At 36.1% G+C, this 15,133-nt stretch overlaps 1 protein-coding gene across 2 annotated transcripts in view; it reads right to left on the reverse strand.

Moving 5' to 3' along the window:
- LOC139452279 (leucine zipper putative tumor suppressor 2 homolog) overlaps positions 1 to 14,700 on the reverse strand; it is a 98,079-nt gene extending 83,379 nt beyond the window's left edge. Inside the window, exon 1 of one of the 2 annotated variants that reach the window (XM_071233686.1) lies at positions 14,610 to 14,700. The gene's annotated coding sequence lies outside the window, so the exon portion shown is untranslated. Of the gene's footprint in view, positions 1 to 2,460; positions 2,561 to 14,609 lie in introns of those variants that run through there. The other variant, XM_071233684.1, reaches the window with a different exon arrangement.
- Between the last annotated feature and the right edge of the window lie 433 nt (positions 14,701 to 15,133).

Consider the following 15,133-nt stretch of genomic DNA (forward strand, 5'->3'; position numbering starts at 1 on the left):
TCAAGTAGCACTTACCTAACAACTATAATTTGGAACAAGACCTCTCAGCATGGTATTGCAGCCATTATAACCATTACACTACCATGATACTATCTACCAACAACTAATCATGTGTCTGTTCCTGGAACTATCGCCTTACCATTCCACAGGCCTCCCCATGTCAAATGACCAGGTCAGTATTTATCAGTGACCGGTGGGGAGTGGAAAGGTCACAGACTTGTTTACTTGTTTCTCACCAGGTGGCTCTACCAGAGCTCTCATTTCAGTTCTTGGACCTTTGATTAAAACGTGCAGGGCTTCGTTCGGGGTTTCCAATTAAGACCTAAGTGGCATCAGTAACAGGAATAATATTGAATTTGGACCATGGTTAAGTCTGGAAGAACGGCTTGTAATGTAAGCAAATGGAACTGAAGACTGTTTGTAGTGTAATAAGACTGTGAGAAATATCGTGAGGAATATTGCTTTGATTAAAGGTCTTGAAAATGTTAATTACTGATTTATTGTTATAAATCATAGTCATTCACCATGACTGTGGAATATATGTATTTTATGAAAACAAAACCAATCTAGGTAATATAAAAACAAGTCTATATCTAGCCAGTATCAGGATATTGTGGTGTGGTGTGGTGCGGTGTGGTGTGGTTGGTGTAATAGTGTTGTGTTTTGTGGTGTAGAATAGTGTAATGGTGTTGTGTGGTGTGGTGTGGTGTGGTGTGGTGTGGTGTGGTGTCGTATGATGTGGTGTGGCGTGGTGTAGTGTGATGTAAAGATGGTTGGTCCAGATTCAATTATTTACAGACTGCTGTCATACTGCTGGAATATTGCCTAAAGTGTGTCTTAAAGACATACAAACAAAACAAACTACTGCAACTACTACCACTACTACTGCAACTACTACCACTACTACTACTACATGTACTACTACTACGACTCCTACAACTACTGCTACTACTATTACTCCTACTGCAACTACTACTACTACTACTACTACTACTACTACTACTACTACTACTACTACTACTACTACTACAACTACTACTACCAAATTTTAAACTCAAAAATAAAATAAATGAGAAGTCGTTCATGAATGAATAAAACGCATACTGTCTGTTTTTATCACATCAGAGATGCCATGTCTCCCAGAGATGCTCGAGTGAAGCACCAGTCATCCTACCCCTCATTTTCCCCAGCACGGATCACCTCCCTATGTCTCCCAGTGATTCGACTGCTGACTCATTCTCCATGTTCCCCATCTCACAGCTAACACAATTAGAGAAATAATGGCACTTAAAAACTAATTAGTGTCTGTCTCAGCTCCAAAATACCATGTCTGGTTCTACTGGTCAAATTTCAAAGATAATGAATTTACAGTCTGCTTCATCAAAGGGATGTGCCATATTAATGTATTTTCTCAATTTTAAGGAAACAAATACAATCGGTCTTGACCTTTGGGTACTCCAAATGGATACTTTGATGGATGGGAGTTAATACAAAACAAATAAATATTCATGTGTAAACTGATTTATATGGTTCCTGTTACATTTGTGTAAAGGTATAACAGAGATTATGTAAAAATTGCAGTGACTCATATTAGGCGTCTTAGTCATGCTGTGATTCAACTAATCTTTGGCTATTTCTTTTTTAACTTTTTAAAAAAAATTCTGGTTGATTTGAAGTGGAGGTTATCATCAAAATCGGACATCTGCACTTAAAAAGACAGAACAAAGACAATTAACGTCCAATCAGCAAATCGTCATGGTGAATGATTGACCTTGAGAAGATTTAAACAATTTGGTTCAATGTACGATTAAAATTCGTTAAGGATTAGATTGTGCTATTTCAATATCAGACAAAGTGGAATATGTTATAAATATGTCAGTTAAATTTCGCATTCGTGCTTTTTAATTTTCTTTTACTTTGACATGGTAAACAAGTCCTTGCACGAAAACAAGCTCTAATACTTATTGGCACAATGCAAGATAAGCGTCAAGTTAGATGGAAACTCGACAAATAGATGCTTCTCTTAAGGTTTATCAGAAGGGCATCTTTCAGGGGTAACAGAATCTTATCTGTATCACCCCCATCAGAAGCCTGACATTCTCCAACATTTTGAAATGGAAAACGTTGAAAATAAATGAGGATTTCATCAACCCGTAAGTCCAAACTACAAGTTTACAACAGCTTGTCATGAAGTAAACAATTTCCTGACAAATGCAGCACCCTTAATCCAATAAAAATGGCAAGAAGTGAAGAAAAATTGGGCTGAAAAATATCTGCCAGGATTTATGACAATCTGCCAAGATGGCTACCATTCCAATATCAACATGTCTGCTCCTGTTCCCAAAGCAAGGTAACTCTGTCAGAGGTAACAATTCACGTTGTTTCGATACTCTCCACATATATCTATCATCACTCAACTATAGATTGCAACCGTAGGATGTGACATTAAAGCTCCCTTACCTTCGAAATAGCACAGAGGTTTCCATAGCCCGAGGCTGGCATTTTGGCGAAAGTTGGGTCTAGCCCTGAGAAAAGTTCTCAAAGAGTTTTGCTTGATATGGTTCAACCGAACCTGTATATTGCATGTGGGTGTATTGGGAGTTTGTCCTTGTTAATTTGGTTGAGCTGTGTTTTCAAGGGGGTGAGAAAAAAACAAGGTGAAAATTACACTTTCCCCTATCCCTGTTTCTGTCATTTGTAAACATATTCTGTTATAAAACAACTATTTTCCACACAACAAACCATAGATAATAACACCTGCAATGAAATTCATCGTCTTGAAATTTGTGTTACATTTGCAGCCGGAAAATTCTTCGTCAACTTCAAACATTTTATTCCGAAAATACACCTATACCCAATAATGTCGTTATACAGAGGAAATCAGCAGTATCTACAGCCTTGGTCTGTTTGGAATATTCTCTGATCTTCCTGCATCAGTCAAACTGTATACTAATCAACCACACCAAAACAACACTAAACAATATCCTATTTTCAGCCATCTTGCCTGGTTGAATGGTACTCTTGTCCATATGTTTCTTAAATCATCACTGAACATCACCATGCCAAACCAAAATGGCTGACTGATTCTGGTACCATATTCCCTTCTTGTTTTGGTGGAACTGTAGACTCAGGGCATATTCCAAGAGTTTTTTGCTGTTAGTGCATATGGTATGAATCAAGGAGGTTATTTTCAAGGCTATGGTTTCAAGCCTACAAAACAATATTGGTTTCAAGAGAAGAGTGGGAACATAAATAAGCAATTCTTTGTCACAGGTTTTAGAAGCAGAAGTTAAACAATATGGGCATAGAATTTGTTTGTTGTGAATTGTTATCTTTTTGCAGTGTCGAGATTCCTTTCTGGAAAATATGAAAAAATAGTTTTTTCAGACCACGTGGGAAAGTTATTAACTCCTCTTGAGAAAATTTATAAAAACTGTAAATGTATTTACAAAGACATCTTTGTCAGCTATAATTGATGAAACATCATAAAAACGTATCTCTCACACTTTTGATGGAATCTGACTGTGAACTTTCACACTTTAAAAATCTTCCAAGACAATAAAACAATGGTTCCATTCTGCCACAATTACCATTATTAGGGCTGTTTTCAAAAGTAACAGCATCAATTACATACATCTGACTTCTAGCAGATAATAAGGGAAGAGATTGCAGCACAACAATACTGGATGTGTTTTGAAGGTATCAGCATACAATGTGTTCATTAATTGGTAAATCTGTCTTGGGTGCATATTGTCTCCATCTGATACTCCCAGTTGAGATAAGTCTTCAAGATAGTAGTTTTTCATGCATACTTATTGTGTGGAGTATCTTGGTGATTAGTTCTTGTGTCAAAAGGGACATAGTCTTTATGTTATGAGTGGGTGTGTTGGGTTTAACGCTGCTTCAAACAGTATTCCAGTTACATCATGGCGTGTGATGTGTGAGGAAAGCCCCAAGTGATGCAGGTGTAAGATGTTTACCACTTTGGTGAAAGCATAGAGCATGGTAGGGTGCCGGCAATCGGGATGATCACAGGTTTCTGGCCTGCCCAAGGGACGCTACTCTGCATAGCGAATTGCGGCGCCATAAATGACTGAGTCACCTGTGTGCCCCATGTTTTAGGTATTCACATAGGAATGTTGACTAAATACATGTGGCAGGTTGAAAATGTGGCAAATGCATTTACTATACTTTAGATTCTGTTGACTGCAATGTCCAATGTCAAGGACGAATAATAAGCAAACAGCTATTCGGGTAATCTAAAACCATACTGTGAGAATTTTTACCTTGACAAGAAAATGCAGTCTGCAATAATGACCTCTTTGCTCCAAAACAGAAGGGAAACCCCAAAATGTAAAATCATTAAATATTATCTTATCTGTTTATGAGTTACTATTATGTGCCAATAGATAAATAGAGGATATGATATGAGTGTTCATGTTATACTATGTTTATGACACAAGTGTCTAAATTTAGTGAATGAATATAATTTGGAATTTGGGCATGAATATAATGTTCTAATTATTGTGAAGATGTCTACATACAGAGACGATTTTTAGTGTTTACCAATAAGGACAGCAAGTTGCCACAGCAGCGGAACCACAATTTGTCAAATGACAACAATCTTTAGCTATGACGTCATTTCTTGTGTGACGTCATTCTGACCTCACATCACAATAAGATTTGAATGACATCATCAGTGCTGTTCGGGTGACGGAAACAATACACTGTTGTCTTGTGATGTGATATGACCCTAGGGCACATATGATTTCTATGAACCCTGATGAGTTTGCCCTCATGCGTAATAATACTGATTATTTTCTGTAATCATAAAAAATAACAGTGTTGGCAGTGATGACTCTTAAACCAGTGTAATTGAACTTGGATTACAATGTCTGGATCTGGTCAAAATGGATAACAGACCGTGGAATAGTCTGTCTTACAGACCCTGATACAAATATATATCCATGCAAGTCTATAATGTTTGGCAAGTCTAGATTACTGCAGTATCAGGAAATGAAGAGAGTCTCTGGGCTCCCTTTAGATAATTGAACAACTGTCTTTTTCTATACGATTATGTTCATTTCAGAGACTAGATGTTAGTCTAACCATTTAATTCAACATGTGTCCTCACTCTTTAACACTTAAAATTAATTTGCCCAAATGTCATGATTGTTTTGGTCCCAAGCCAACCAACAGGGTTTGTTTGTAATACTACACAGTGCATTCTGTGTAGTATTACATTCTAATTACTGTTTGAGCAAAAGTGTCTGCTAATATCATATTACATTAGCAAGATATCAAACAGTGTAACCAAAATGTTTACATTGAAATGAAGGTTCTAAATAATTGCTTCAAAATGTCAACACCAGAGATTATTATGAGTCTCAAATATCTTCTCAAACAGAGTCCCTAGGGTGTAAAAGGTAAAGAAGTGTCCCGCTCTACCTGCAGCACCCACCATTCACACAAGTTTCATTAAAAAGTTCAGTGCCAGTGAGGAAGGGGTGTGAACACATATTTTGTTAAATGTCTGGATCATCAAAATACTCCTGAATGGATCACTGGACCAAAGTCAAGTCCATAGGGATTTACCTGGGTCTGTCTAGTTTCATGTCCTTGAAGGGCATGCCAGAAGCGTATGGTTGTGGGTTCGAATCCCGGTTCGCCCCGATTATGTTTCTAGGTTTGTCAGCATCATACCTCGTGGGTTTCACCAAAGTGGTAAATGTCTGAGACCCGCATCACTTCGCGCTTTCCACCCACATTAAGCTGATAATCTGTGATATAACTGGAATACTGTTTAAAAGAGTGTTAAACCCAACTCACTCACTAACTCTAGTCCTTAAGACTTTCAGGACTAGATGGGGACCAAGACATGAACATGGGGGTCCTGAGGCTGGCTGGCGACATGTTACAGTTTCACGTGATTACAAGGAAATATAATGATGTCAGATCGATGCCTCACGTCTTTTATAGATGGGGATTTCAAGAAGAAAACCAACTACATGTACCAACACCCTTAAAATTAACCCCTGGTATCATAACTATATGATAGTGATTCATAAACACATGCTCATGATATAGTCGGAATTGTACAATCGACTGCTTTATGCAAAGATTTCTATTGGATATGGAAAGGGTTTTGTTGCTTTATTAATAGAATGGAAATATCAGCACTATATTACATGCAATCTACGATTTTGATATTATTATTATGATTCAAACAGCCATATTTGCATCCCAAGGAACTCCCTTGGAAGTAAATTATTAGGTCAATTTGTAGGAATAAAGGTAAAACTGTGTACAAGTTATAGACTGATCTGTAACTATTTTGCTACATTTTTTAAATTTTATGCTTAAAACATGTTTGTTTACCAACTTATCCGTTGTCTACATGGAGACGTGGCAATCAACACCATCAACATCCGTACCCCAAGAGAAGAACCCTTGCTTGACAGCGGTATCAGATCTATATTGAAACATCACCTTTACAGTAATTAAAGAAAATGTTATCCAATTGTGTCTTCTATGTTTGTTTACCAATTAACTTTGGTTAATGAAAAAAATTTGCTCAATTTTCTTTTATTCTTTTTGGACATGAAGTTGTTTTGTGAATTGGTTTAATTTGAGCAAAAAACCCTGAAATTGCTTTAAGAGCATGATGTATGGCATGTTTTCAGTATTATGTACAGTCGAACACTGTTGTGTCAGACTTGGATGTGTTGAACTTACGGTTGTCTCAATGTAAAAGCATGGAGACTGCATATTCATCCTGTAGTCTCATCATTTTTGGTTGTGTTAACTTTGGATAACTCAAAGTATTCATGCTAGTCCCTTCAACTTCGAAACATGGTGTTTGACTGTTCTATAATTGCTTCATAAGAAGGAGACACCCATAGGACTCCAGGTTAGAACTGGTACCCATCAAACCATACTTGTTGTATTCATGAGTTGACTAAATGTATGAGGTGGTCAGGCTCAGTGCGTTTTGTAATACGTGTGTCCTCAAACCCAAGGCAAGACTAGACTTTTTCTTCGAAAGAACCTCTTCAGCTGTTATGTGGAATGAAGCAAACTAGACATTGGTTAATTTGATCTAGACTTCCTAGGCTTTTAGTAAAAAAAATGCCTTAAAAAAAATAAATTCCACAGTCATGGCGCATGACTAACCCTAGGCGGGAAGTTGATGATATCAATAACTGGATTGTCTCTTCCAAACTCAATATTTTACTGACCCCCATCATATAGCTGGAATATTGGTGAGTGCATTAATCAAAACACAAAGCAAAATAGAAAATCATGAGAAGCTTTGTTTGCTTTTTAAGAGATATATTTGATCAATAATTACTTGAAAAGTTAATAGCTACCTTCATTTTGAAAGATTTGTTAAGTTGTATCTTTTTGCTTTCTAATATATCAAAGATGGAGTGGTTTGAAAATACCCATCAATTTGAATATATTGATTTTATGTGTGATAGTGGTTTTTGGCTCAGTCAAATCCATAAACTAAAAAAATAAAATTTCGCTTTCCTGTGGATGGGTATAGAACAAAGGTAATAAACCCCTGAAGAACTTTCCTGGAAAATAGAAGGGATACTGTATTCGACGTAATAAGCGCCCTGCTCTAATAAGTGCCCATGGCGATATTTGCGAATATATTGGCTAGTGAACAATCCCAATTAGCACCCCTTCCGATTGATCAATGTTCACAAGACTTATTTATTCGCGTATGATACGCACTCGTGTGTTATATGCAACCTTAATAATGGGCAATTATATTCTGGAAAAATATATCTGTCGTACATGAACACGAAATATATCTTTCAACTGTTTTTATCCACCAAAATAATATTTTAACAAGAGCCCCATATTTCTAATATTACGTCGAATACAGTATACTAAATAAGATAGCTCACTAACACCTCATGGTGGTTAGATACTTACAGATCCTGAGTGTAGCACTGTCTGAGCCTCATGTTTGAGTCCTTGCCAAAGAATGGCTATCACAAATATTCAGACACTCTTATATAAACAAGAATTAATGATATTATTATCACCCTAAATCCTCGTCTATTAACTATATTTGGTTACATGTATTTGCATGTCAGACTCAAAGATCTATTCATCATTTATTAATATAAGCTGCTGAAACAGGTCTTCATGAACTACATAAAGATGAAACATCTTGCGGTGATTATCAGCTCTTTTCGTTGGTACAGCCACCATTATGAAACATCTTGTGATTAGTTTCAGGAATCCAAACATGGTCATATACTGAGGGAAACAAATAAGGGAACAATATTGAGTGAGTGAGTATGGTTTTATGCCTCTTTTAGCAATATTCCAGCAATATTATGGCGGGGACACCAGAAATGGGCTTCACACATTGCACCCATGTCGGGAATCGAACTCGGGTCTGCGTCGTGACGAGCCAATGCTTTAACCACTAGGCTACCCCACAGCCCAAAGGCAACAAAAACAAATATAAGGAAAGAAGCTATTGAAGTAACATGCATACAAAACCAAATGTTGAGATGTGTTTGTGTGCATTGTTTCCAACGCATATTTGGTAGACAAGGCTGGCGACTCAATTTACTGTGTCTAAAACTAAGTGTTCCCTTATTTATTTCCATCAGTATATTTCCATTCTAGGTACTAATCAGAACTGAAGCATTAAATTACATAGAACAACTTGCCCTCTGGCAATTTTCTTAACCACTTGCTTTACAGATCTGCTGACCCCAAATCCTGCAGGAATATTAACACTGACTGAGAAAAGACATCCGCCATTCCAAGAATGTAAAGCATAAAGACTATCTTCTTTTGACCATGTGAAATGGAAATAAATGTGCAGTGAGGGAAGGCGTAATGACTATCAATACGGAAGCCATGCAGGTCTGGTGGCAATGTATCAATAGCATGTCAAAATATCAAAGGTTATATTGATGCCATACTGCACAATTGACAGAATCAATAGACCTAATAAAAATGAAAAAAAACCAAAAAACGATCAAAATGAAACATAAGACTTACAACTACACTAACCCGGACACAAACTCTAAAAACACGAAATACTCTAGAAATTGAGGATACAATTGTTTTAATTGGTACAGACCTTAATTAGATTTTTACTTAGCGATTTGTCTCTGATACAGACCCTGAAGCAAAGATATCCTAAATTTCCTAAATATAATGCTACAATACTTTGGCAAGTCAAGATTTCTTCAGTTTTAGAGTGAGTGAGTGAGTATGGTTTTACGCCACTTTTAGCAATATTCCAACAATATCATGGCGGGGGACAAAAGAAATTGGCTTTACACATTGTACCCATGTGGGGAATCGAATCCGGTTCTTCGGCGTGACAAGCGAATACTTTAACCACTAGGCTACCACCATTGCCCCTTCAGTTTCAGAACTAAACACTGAAGTGATTTCCTGGGCTTCTTTCTGCTATATAAAACATCAACGCAGAGAATAATCAGTCTCAATTATCTGCTGAAAGATTCCATTGGGTGTGAAAGGAAGTTTAACAAAAGAAATGTTAAATATTTTCACTTCAGAGACTAAATGTTAGTCTACCAGTATGTTAGTCTTCCTTGAATAAAACAAATTTTCAAGGAGGCCAAGCATTTCACCACAAACTTTCAAGGAGATCAAGCATTTCACCACAGATTTTCAAGGAGATCAAGCATTTCACCACAAACTTTCAAGGAGACCAAGCATTTCACCACAAACTTTCAAGGAGACCAAGCATTTCACAACAAACTTTCAAGGAGACCAAGCATTTCACAACAAACTTTCAAGGAGACCAAGCATTTCACCACAAATTTTCAAGGAGACCAAGCATTTAACCACAAATTTTCAAGGAGACCAAGCATTTCACAACAAATTTTCAAGGAGATCAAGCATTTCACTACAGATTTTCAAGGAGATCAAGCATTTCACCACAAATTTTCAAGGAGATCAAGCATTTCACCACAAATTTTCAAGGAGACCAAGCATTTCACAACAAACTTTCAAGGAGATCAAGCATTTCACTACAGATTTTCAAGGAGATCAAGCATTTCACCACAAACTTTCCAGGAGATCAAGCATTTCACCACAAATTTTCAAGGAGACCAAGCATTTCACAACAAACTTTCAAGGAGACCAAGCATTTCACCACAAATTTTCAAGGAGACCAAGCATTTCACCATAAATTTTCAAGGAGATCAAGCATTTACACATGTTTTCAAGACCAAAATCACAGAAACTGGGTTCAGTATGTAAAACCTATTTGGCATCAATAGGTCTTAACATGAGGTACAATTTCACGAGAAATAATGAGTGCCAAATAGAGGATTTGGTTGCTTATCAATAAAAATAACAGCCAAACAAAACCTGAAGGTTATGAACAATATGATCCAATACTGATGATTCAGTGAGCTTAAGATCAGATCTAGAGTTATTAATTTCTTACCTCCTCTGCTTTAGACTTTCAAATTTCCTTCCGTCTCCAGTCAAAGACGCATGGTGCCCATGTACACAATTAGATAGTCTTCGGACCTATATTAGCTTTGAAAGGTTTCCGTCTTCATAATACTATCAGTGTGTACTGTTTTCACAACTTGCAGTGCCTTGCAATACGATTTCTGTTATGAAAGAGTACTTGAATCCTTCTCAAAGAAATCAATGACTTATTTCCAAGTCTTGTGAAATTCTCTATCCTTTGAATGAATAAATGACAAGCTTTTGAAATTACAAAATTGAATATTCACACGAAATCCTGTCAAATGAAGATGGCTTCTCACCAAGAAAATTCTTTATGAAGCACAAACTGAATTCTTCTTCAACACTGGAAAACTTTCATGAAATCAACTGAAGCCACAGCACCAAAACATTCACATATTGTCGAAAATGACAACAATTCTACAAATAATCAGTTACCAATGTTTCAAAACCTGAAACAAGTATTGTTAAAAACAAAAGTAACTTTGATACCATAAATTGTAAGTCCAGAAGTAAAATCAATCAAAATTCAGAAGTAAACTCGAATAGAAGATTCTTCAAAATCCTGCAACCGAATTTTCCAAAATCCAGATGGAATTTTTGCAAAATCTTGTTTTTCAAGTCTTCAAAAGTTTGATAAACTCACAAACATAAATCAAACAATGAAGAACACAAGAAAACTTCAAATTCTTCTTCAAAGTGTTCAAAAACCAGAAGAGGAATCTTCAAATCTCGTTGATGAATTCTGTGTCCTGTCCCAATATTCTGTATAATGTTTATCCAACGAGAACCTCACTCTGAATAAACCACTAGCTTCCCTTCACGCATAGGCACAGCCTGCAAAAAATGTGGGTGCTTTAATCTCTTATCGCTGCTGGCACTTGGGCCGAGTAGTTAAAGCACCCCCCTCCCCAATAATTCACCTGTCCCCCTCCATTACTGTGTTTACCTAGAAATATACTATTTACATTCAAACAAATGTTGTATACATCTCCAGACCTCAACTGGTTCAAGTAAATCAATTTCTAACAAAAAGATAAGTCTTTATATACTTCGTTCCTGTTTTTTTATAGTTTGTAATTATCATGTCTATATTAACATTGCCACTAGATATATACAGTTTATGTCCAACCTAAACACAGACAAATCATAAATATATATGTCATTAAACATAGATATGTGTTGTAAGTTTTCTGTTTATTTGTACGTGCTAGCTTTGCGGGTATGCTTTAAATAGAAAGAAAAAACAATTCTTAAATACATGAATTGTTCAACACAAACTAGATCAAATCCAAAATAAACAAAATGTTAAATATCTTTAAGATAAAATTCCATTGACTAACCTATTTTTTTCTTTTCAAGAGATTTCATTTTTATTTAACTTTTAATTTTTTTTACAGGAATGTTCTTCCTGCATGTGACCTTTTTGATCTATAAATTGAATTTTTTTAACTATTTTTGAAGACCAGGTGTGAGTATTGGCTTAGGTTTATGTAACTGTTGAGCCTTACCTACCGTATTCGACGTAATTAGCGCCAAGGGCTCTCTCAAAATTAGAAATAGGGAGCTCTCATCAGAATAAAATTTTGGTGAAAAGAAAACAGTTGAAAGATCATAAATTTCGTGGTTTATGCTGACAGCCTGAAATGATACAAAAGAAAAGTCTGTGTGTATTATACACGACAGATATAGTTTTCCTAAATTTAAATGCCAATAGTTAAGGGTTCATATAACACATGAGTGCATATTATACACGAATAAATAAGTCTTGTGTACATTGATCAATCGAAATGGGTGCTAATTGGGATTGTTCAATAACCAATATATTAGCAAATATCGCCGTGGGCGCTTATTAGAGCGGAGTGCTTATTACTTCGAATACAGTAATTTAGTTTTGAACAATTATGTCAGAGAATTTTTAAAAGGGTGCAATGAAAAAGCAGGAATTTAGAATTCTAATTAAATATTCTGCTAATGGTTATATATAGACCAAATTATTCCCCAAATGTTATACCTTTTATTGAAAAATTAACTTCTACAGATATGCTCCTCAAAACATTACATAATCTTATCCAGCCAATCATATTGAAGAAAATTCAATTTCAAAATGATTCCTTTGAAATTTACACTAATTTAACAAAATTTCATTCCAAATTTCTCACACAGACCAATCACCTTTAAATTTCGTGCAACACATTCTGTAACTACTTGTGATTAATTATCTCGTAACTGAACATCACTGCACTTAATATACTGTATACCAGCATGGTATAATGGTCTTATCAGGCCTACAGCGAAATATACAAACATCAATTGCACCAATGTGCGCAAAGCAAAGATTACGCCTTGCTGTGAGAAATTGGCATCGTATTCGTTTATTATGTAATAGCTGCCAAGCAGATAATGATGCTAATCAAATGAAATTTACATGAAATTATGAACAGAAAACTGTCTGGAAGCAAGTATTCTAAGTGTTTATGAAGTCTTGGCTTGTCGATTTCTAAATGCTTTGGTGAATTTTAAAGTCATGCTTTGAACTTTGATCATACCAGCTGTCAAACATATTTTCATCATAATGTATAGCAACATAAATTGCCTTCAAGGATTTTTTTCTTTGAAGGTACAGAAGCCATCATTAGATGATTCACTCAATTCTTGCGTACATTAATATCTCTGAATTACTATCTTCTTGACAGTTATTGCTGAATTCTTTTAATGATTCAGGAAATTGCTCATTGTTTTTCTTACTGTCTTAATGATGCATGACAATACTCATGATAAACGTTCTATTCATGAAATCTTTTCTTTACTCTTTCTCGTTTCAAAGTTTGAAGTTTTAACAGTTCATAGAAGTATTATCAAAAGTGAGTGAGTGGGTGTTTTGGGTGGTTGAGTGGTTGAGTGAGTGAGTGAGTGAGTGAGTGAGTGAGTGAGTGAGTGAGTGAGTGAGTGAGTTTGGTTTAACGCCACTTTTAATAGTATTCCAGTTATATCGCGGTGTGTCAGCTTAATGTGGAAGGAAAGCCCGAAGTGATGCAGGTCTTAGACGTTTACCACTTCGGTGAAACCCACGAGCACGGGTATGGTGCTGACAAACCTAGAAACATTATCGGGCGATACGGGATTCGAACCAACAATCACAGGTTTCTGGCTTGCCCAAGGGACGCAACTCTACACAGCGAATTGCCACGCCTATTTTCAAAAGACATTTGACACATTTATTGAGGAAAATCAAATGAATTAGGCCTTCTATGTTGTCTTCTATTACGAGTCTTCGTACATACATTTCACCCCTGAAGATCCGAATAGGTCTTCAGCAGACTATGTTTGTCGTAATAGGTGACTAACAGGATCAGGTGGTCAGGCTAGTGACTTGGTTGAGGTATGTCATCGTATCCCAATTGCATGGATCGATGCTCATGATATCAATCACTGGATTGTCTGGTCTAGACTCGATTATTTACTGACCACCATCATATAGCTGGAATATTGCTGAGTGCGGCATTAAACAACAAACATACATTTCACTACATTGTGATATAAATAATGTATATTGTACATTTGTGAATATTGTTTGTTCAGGCTGTATGTATAGTGTAGAAGTCTACTTATAGCAACACAACAATCATAAATTCATTTTATCAAAACCTTGAACAAAAAAACTTTAGTTACGTTATCTAAAATGAAATCCAATTTTTACCTACAAATGGTTTCATATACCATACGAACAAAATAACAGAAAAAAATAAAGAAAATTAATCCTTTACAAAACTGTGACAAATCAACAGTGGCTCTAAACCTACTGGGAACAGCACACACAAACATCTGTCAAATTGTTAACTCTTAGCTTCAGGTACAAAAGATCGTCTTACCCCACAAATAAATCCATCTCGAGATGAGGCTACAAAAGAAGGCATATTCTTTCCCCATACTCACTATTCCAGTGCTTCTTGCCCGGTATGGATACGGCAGGGGTCTAGGTGCAACTATGAATCGCCCGACATCTTTTGTTTGTCGGAGGCTTCTGTGAAGAGAGCTTGCCAACCAACTGGGCAAACATCATGTTACAAATCAAATATGTCCTTTTGTGACATCAACAAGCTTTTTTGTACACTTACTGTTATTTTGAGTGGGGAACGAGTCTGAGGATTACGGAGGTCCACTTCGACAGCGGCAGCCGTGAACTGTGAGCTTGTCAATTGCGACCCCCATACTGTAACATTTAAGTGTGACATTTGAAATGAACATCCTTTTGTGATTGCAAATAATGGATTTGCTATTAGGTGTTTTATAAAAAGGATACAAAGATTGAATTTCATGTTAAATTGTACCAGTGGTAGAATTTAAATGTCAGTAGAAACTTCATTATTCTGTATGAAAGGTTTCTGGGGAAATTTGATATAGGACAAATTTTAGTGTCAAAGAATCTGAAACAGTCTGAACTTTGGCATGATTACATAAAAAAAAGTTTGTTTTTTTGCAGCTTGAATAAAACTAGTTATGTGACTGCAAAGATCATTTGAAATCATGCCTCCTTGACAATTTCACCCTAATCTTATATCAAAGATAACATTCATTCCTTACAAAACGTGTTTACTTATATATATATGCCAGGATACTGCTTCCTAACAACTATCAATAC

This window comes from Haliotis cracherodii, unplaced genomic scaffold (assembly GCF_022045235.1).
Source record: "Haliotis cracherodii isolate W230 unplaced genomic scaffold, xgHalCrac1.p SCAF_9, whole genome shotgun sequence".
Lineage (NCBI taxonomy): Eukaryota > Metazoa > Mollusca > Gastropoda > Lepetellida > Haliotidae > Haliotis > Haliotis cracherodii.